The sequence below is a fragment of the Tamandua tetradactyla genome, assembly GCF_023851605.1.
Source record: "Tamandua tetradactyla isolate mTamTet1 chromosome 22 unlocalized genomic scaffold, mTamTet1.pri SUPER_22_unloc_1, whole genome shotgun sequence".
Lineage (NCBI taxonomy): Eukaryota > Metazoa > Chordata > Mammalia > Pilosa > Myrmecophagidae > Tamandua > Tamandua tetradactyla.
In genome coordinates, this window is record NW_027518251.1 from 2,649,816 (window position 1) to 2,657,115 (window position 7,300).

General features: G+C 34.5%; 1 pseudogene; it reads left to right on the forward strand.

The window, feature by feature from the left end:
• The first annotated feature begins 6,449 nt into the window (after positions 1-6,449).
• On the forward strand, positions 6,450-6,795 carry LOC143672892 (alpha-ketoglutarate dehydrogenase component 4 pseudogene; annotated as a pseudogene).
• Positions 6,796-7,300: the final 505 nt, after the last annotated feature.

The window sequence follows — 7,300 nt, forward strand, 5'->3', positions numbered from 1 at the left end:
TTGGAAGACTTAGAGCAGATTTGGAGCTAAGTCATTTTGATATGACTGGTAAAATTTCCTTGTGAAGCTATCTGGTGCTGGGATCTTTGTTGTTGTTGGAAGGTTTTGGAGGATTGATTCAATCTCTTTAGTAATAATTAGTTTGTGGCGATCTTCTTGAGTCAATATAGGTAGATTGTGGGTTTCTAAGAATTTTTCAGTTTTTTCTAGGTTATCTAATTTATGAGCACACAATTGTTTGTAGTATCCATTTATAATTCTTTTTATTTCAGCAGGGTCAGTAGTAATATCCGTCTTTTCAGTTTGATTTTCATTATTTGTATACTCTCTTTTTTCTTTGTCAATCTAGCTAAAGGTTTGTTGATATTTTTTATCTTTCAAGAAATGAGCTTTTAGTTTTGTTGTTTTTCTCTATGTTTTTATCTCATTTATTAGTATTCTAATCTATTATTTCCTTCCTTATGCTTGCATTGGGTTCAGATTGCTCTTCTTTTCCTAGTTTATCAGTTCTGAGGTTAGGTCTTTGATTTGAAGTTTTTCTCATTTTTAATGTAAGTGTTGGTAGCTATACATTTCTCTTTCATCCCTGCCTTTGCTGTATGCCATAAGTTTTGGTAGGTTTATTTTCATTTTCCTTCACATCAAGGTATTTCCTTATTTCACTTTTGATTTCCTCTTTAACTCATTGGTTGTTTAAGAGTATGTTGTTTAACTTCAACACATTTGTGAAATTTTCCTTTCTCCCTCTCTTCATGATTTCTACTTAAACTCCATTGTGTTTGGAGTTTATATGATTTCAATATTTTAAAATTCATTTCTTCTTGTTTTGTGACCCAACATATGATCTATCCTGGAGAATGATCCACATACACTCAAGAAGAATGTGTTTTCTAATTTTTTTGGTGCCAAGTTCTATATATGTCTGTTAGATCTAGTTGGTTTAATGTATCATTCAAGTCCTGTACTTCCTTATTGATCTTCTGACTAGATGTTCTATCCATTATTGAAAATGGTATGTTAAAGTCTCCTGCTATTAATGTAGGACCACCAGTTTCTCCCTTCAAAATATCAGTATTTGCTTCATATATTTTAGGGTCTGCTGTTATTTGCATATATATCTGTAATTTTTTTATCCTGTGGTTGAATAATGCACTATATCAGCGTGCAATGACCATCTTTGTTACTGTGTTTGACTTAAAGGCATTTTTATCTGATATTAGTAGAGCCCCTCAACTTTATTTTGGTTACTACTTACATGATATATCTTTAAGGTGAGTCTCTTGTGTACAGCATATAGTTGGGTCATATCTTTTTATCCATTCTGCCAATCTCTGACTTTTGACTGAAGAGTTTAATCCCTTTACATTTAAAGTCAGTGCTGATAATACAAGACTTTCTTCTGCCATTTTGTTACTTAGTCTTTGCAAGTCTTATAACTTTTATGTTCCGTACTTCAGTTACAGCCTACTTTTACATTTATTTGGGGTTTTTTTTGTATGTTGTACAATATTAACTGTTTTCTCATTTGCATATTTATGTATTTTTATCTGTTTAATCTGGTTACCATCAGATTAAAATGCAACATACTGTATTTTAAAAATTTATACTTGGTTTGATTTTAACTTAACTTCATTAGCATGTACATATACTTTTCCTATTCCCCTTTGTCCCACCACAAATTTTTGTACTTTTTACCACTCTTATCTTTTTACATTGTATTTTCAAACTCATAGACATCATTGATTTCTATGTATTTGCATTTTAGTTCCTGTAGAAAGTATGAAGTAGAGGTATATACCAAACAATGCTACTAGCACTTATAATTATCCAAGTAATTATCTTTACTGCAGTTCCTTATTTCTTTATGCTGCCTTGAACCACTCTTTATTGTCCTTTCATTTTGATCTGAAGAATTCCCTTTTCCATTGCTTGTGAGGAAGGTCTAGTGATGATGAACTGCTTGAGCTTTCCTATATCTGAGAATGTTTTAATCCCTCCCTCATTTTTGAAAAAGGGTCTCACTGAATATAAAATTCTTGGCTGGCAGCTGTTTTCCTTCAGCACTTTATAAGTATTTCAACCCACTGTTTTCTTGACTCCATGTTTCTGATGAGAATTCAGCACAGTAACTAGTTTGGACTTCCTTGTACATAATACTTTGCAACTTTCAGAAATCTTTTCTTGTACTTTGCATTGATAGTGTAACGAACATGTGATGGGGTATATTTTTCTTCTTGTTTATCCTGTTTGGTGTTCTCTGAGTTTCTTTGATGTGAATATTCATGTATTTTGCTAAGTTTGGGAAGTTCTCTATCATTATCTCTTTGACTCTCATGTTGCTCATTCATTGTTTTTCTGATACCTTTAATTTCTTTATCTGTATTTTCCTTCATCTACTTGAGCACTTTAAGTGTTTTTCCCAGGTAAAAAGGTCTAGGGACCCAGAAAGGGGGAATAGACCTGCTCCAAAGTGCTTTGTGGAAGGCATCACAAAGGGAACCAAAAGCTTCTCCAGTGGCTTCCCAAAGCTAGACTTTTCCTGACCCATTCAGCAAATGCAACTCTTCAATGAAATGCTGCCCTATCCCTGAGAAAGCACTGCATATTTAAATTTCTACTGCCTTTGCCCCAGTCCAGGGAGGGTTGAAACAATGGTCATTGCTGCCTTTGTCCAGGGTGGGTTGAAAAAGTTAGCTCCTTTCAGTGCCAGTGATCCAAATACAGTAATGAAAAGCTATGATTCAGTGATCGGCCATGCCCACCCCTGTTCTTGGGGAAGAGGGCTTTATGTACCTTTCTGACACCAGCTACAAAGTGACTGGGTGGCCTGCTATGAGAGTTGGGCATAGGCACCAATAGCCTTCAATCAGAGAAAGCTATTGATAGTTCTTTACCATAATTTATCAGGCTGTTCCTCCTGCACATCCCTGGATGCAGTGCAGTGTTCCTCTGATCTACAGAGTCTCAAAATATCTGTTTCAGATGGCCTCTTCACTTTGGAGAGATATCTTGCTTGTTATGCAATGCTTGGTTGACGGTCATTTTATTTGACCAATCTGAATATTTCATTTCTCTGCCTTCTGGCTTCCATTGTTTCATGTATAATGTTAACTGTTAATCTTATTGGGTTCACTTGTAAGTGATAAGTTAATTTTTCCTTACTTTCAAGTTTTTCTTCTCCTTCGCTTTCAGTATTCTTGCTATGATGTGTCTGTTGCATGTCTCAATGGGTTTACCCTCTTTGGAGTACATTAAGCTTCCTTCATGTTAGTTTTTCATTAAAATTGAGAAGCTTTCTGCCACTATTTCTTAGAATTATTTTCTACCCACTTTCCCTTTCCTCTCGTTTTGCTACTCCCATGACATTTTATATTGCCATACTTGAAAGTTTCCAAGATATCTCTCAGTCTCTGCTCATTTTTCTGCATTATTTTTAAAGTCTCTTCATTAGATTGCATAGTCACCATCAATGACCTTCAAATTTATTAAATTCTTCTTTCTGCCAGTACAAGTACATGGTTGGGACCCTCTAGTGATTTTTTTTAATACAGTTTTTCTAGTTTTCAATTTCAGAATTTCTATGTGGTTCTCATCAAGAATTTCTGTCTCTTTGTATATATTTTATATTGGGAGTTACATTGTCACCTTACTTTGCTTTCACTTTTTAATCATGCTTTCCTTTATTACTTTGCTGTTATTTACTATGGGTATTTTTAAGATTCTTTGTATTAAATTTGACTTCTGGTTGCTGCCACAGGGAATTTTTTTTACCTCCTGTTTTTCTGTTGTGCATTTGTTTTTCTGTGTTTTCTGCTACTTTCCTGTTTTTTCACATACCACATAATTGTTGGAAAGCAGACATTCTTGTTAATATACTGTAGCAAATATGGGTACTGCCTCCTTCCCAGGGCTTGCTATTATTCTTTACTTGTTTATTCAGTGACTGGTTAAATTATTTCAGTGATATATATTCCTTTATCCACTACAAAATAGAGCCTGTTGTGTTGCTTCTTAGTCAGGCAGTTTTGTGTAGTTCCAAAGTCACCCTGGTATGACAATGATAACAATAGAGCTCTCTTTCCCTCTTCCCTGACTACACTCATCTTCTATGCTCTGCTAATTTTTGGCCTATTGCTTTATTATTTTAAATAAATTTCTTGTACATAAAATACCCTACAATCTCATCAAATTCTTCCTCTTTTGAAGGAACAGTTTTAGTGGTCCTTTTTCTTTTTTTTTTGTATGCTTTTAACTCTCAGTAAGTCCTCATAGTTGTCTTAATTCTTGTTCTATCTTTCAAAATAGCAATCTGAAAGTCTAGGTTGTTTTTTTCTTAAATACACTAATATCCACATAGCTGCACTTTACCTCACTCTCCATTGTTCTTGAGACCACCCATTAGTTTGAACTTATCTACATTCTTTAAAATGAAATCATTTTATTTTTTTTTAAGAAATTAGGAGCTATCACATTTAAGGTCTGTCTCTAACCACTAGTAAAACTTCTGGGCCATGGCTCTGGAGCTTCTGATGGATATAATGGAAAACATTTCTCTGGGTGATGTTCCCACTATAGGAACTCATTGGAGTAGGTGATAGAAGGCTGAGAGCCTCTCTGTTTGCTTCTACTGGTGTGGAACCACTGTCTCATGAGCTAGGCAAGAGTAATCAGGTCCATAGTATCTAAATTACACTGTACCCAAGGTAGAGCCTCCACTAGGGGGACCAGGTAGAAGAAGGTAGCCTCCAGCTCTCCACCTCTAAATATCATCACACTTTCCTGGGTTTTAAGTCACAGCAAGATGCATCTGAAGACAGAATGAGAAATTATATATTCCAGCTTCTGAGAGTAATAAAGCCCTTTCTCTTGGATTTTAGAGAAGAAGGAGTCCTGTGTTCTTCACTGCAGCAGTCTGGAGAGTAGTCTTCACCTTGATGATCTGGGAAGGGGAACAGAGGAAGTGGATTCAGTTCAAATACCATGGACTCTCAGCTTTCTTAGAAAATTTTTATACTTTTACTTGAATAGTTTTTTCATATGCTATTTGACCTTATGACAACTTCCACATGCCAGAAGTCATTTACTATATACTCTTAACATCAGACTCTATATCAGATTTATTTTAACAATATTGAGATATAGAAATGCTACTCTTTGTCTTAGTACACTAAGGCTGTTACAACAAAATACCACAAACTAGATGGCTTAAACAACATGGATTTTATGACTCATAGTTTGGGGAGCTAGAAGTCCAAAATCAGGTATGATCATGTCATGTTTCTCCAAAGTTCATAGCATCTAATGGTGGCTGGCTTGCAAACAATATCTGCTGCCATTGTGTGGCAACATGTCTCTTTCTGTATCCTCCTGTGGCTTGTATTCTGTGTTCAAATTTGCTTTGTTTACCATTACTTTGGTCATATGATTAAGACCCACCCTTATTTTACTTGGCATTTTCCAAATAAGGTTTTAGAAGATCCTATTCACCAGTGTGTTCACACCCACAGGACCAGGGGTTAGAATTTGACCATGTCTTTGTGAGGGGCATGATTCAGTCCTCACCATAATATTGGAAATAAATATTAAATCTGACCCTCAGAGAGCATGTTTGTCTACAAAGCAACACCCAAAGTTATCTACAGGAAAAGGAGAAAATCCCCACAATGAGTGAGTTTAGCAAAGTCTATGAACACATGGTTGGCATGCAAAAAAAGAAAAAAAAGAAGAAAAAACAATTGTAGTCTTCTAAATTAACAATGTAAACTTGGAAACTGCCATTAAAAAAACTGCCATTTATAATTGCATCCATAATATAATACTTAGTTATAAATCTAGGAAAACATACATATGATCTGTTTGCAGAAAACTGTAAAACACTGATGAAAGACAAAATGGAAGAATTCAAAAGAGAAATATGTCATATTCATATATTACAAAATTCAATATAGTAAAGGTAAAAATTCTAAAAAAAATTAATCTAAAGATTTGATGCAACAGCAATCAAAATCCTACCTGGAATTTTTATATAGAAAAAATGACTTTAAAATTTATATTGAGGTACAAGGAATTAAAACAGCTTTGAGAAAGAATAAAGTGATGAATTTTAAGATTTACTTGCTATAACGCTAGGTATTGGTAAAGAGACAAATCTATTGAACAGAGACTACACAAATAATGGCAATTCATTTTGCTACAAGGCTGTAAAAGCAACTCAATGGAATAAAGATACTCTTTTAAATAACTGTCATAACATTTGGTCACCCATAAGAAAAATAATGAAAATTAATATTAACCTTATATCTTATTGAAATATCAACTCAAAATAGATTGCAAATCCGAATGTAAAATATAAAACCTTTAAAATAAATCATAGAGTATCTTCATGGAGTAGGCATAGAAAAACTTGTGAAAAAAACTTTAAAACCCTACTACTGGCTTAGTCAGGAATCATGATGGGCAGCAAGATGGCATCTCCAACAGGGTCATTCAGGTAGTCAGGCCACATACTCCATTAATAAGTTTCCCTGGCAGGAGAGATAACCCTAACTCAATGTATCAGAAGCTTTGAAATCAGCAGGAATACCATCTCACTCACCAGATTTGATGATTTATCAGGGTCCTCCAGACACTGCAGAAATAATAAAATCATTATCTCAGAAATACAGAAGGAAACCTATGTTTCAAGAAGAAATCAAATTTGTCCAACAAGGAGGTCAGTGTTATGGCACACTTCTGACTTCTTATTTATTGCAAGTTATAACTTACTCTGTATTGTCTCATGCTGAACTCAATTAATATTCCCTTTGACACATGGCAAATAGTATGAATGGACAGTTGTAGAAACAGTAAATTTTACATATTCATCAAAATGTTAAATACTAATTTACTCAAAACTGATATTATTGACAAAAATTTTGTGGTCCCAGTATATAGAGTCTGAAAAGTGATTTGAAAGGTATGATTCAGTCTTGAGTGTAAGATGGGACTACATCAGAGAACTTATATGAGAAAAATTCATGGAGGTCAATGGCAAATTGATGGCAAGTCAGATAAGGGGACTGAGGATAATGGCATTGTCATAGTTGACACTAAGGGACTGAGCCTGGGGATGCTGACTGTCTTCCCCTTGTTCTTTGAATATCTGAACCTGATTTCCATTTTGTTTTCATTCACCATTATTGTCCCATAATTTCTAGTGCTTCAGCTATACTGATCTGTTTCCAAAATTAGTTTCTCTGGTATTGCTTATTCTACCACTTTTTATTTCTTAATTCCTACCTCTGTTTTGAGAAGATTTCTT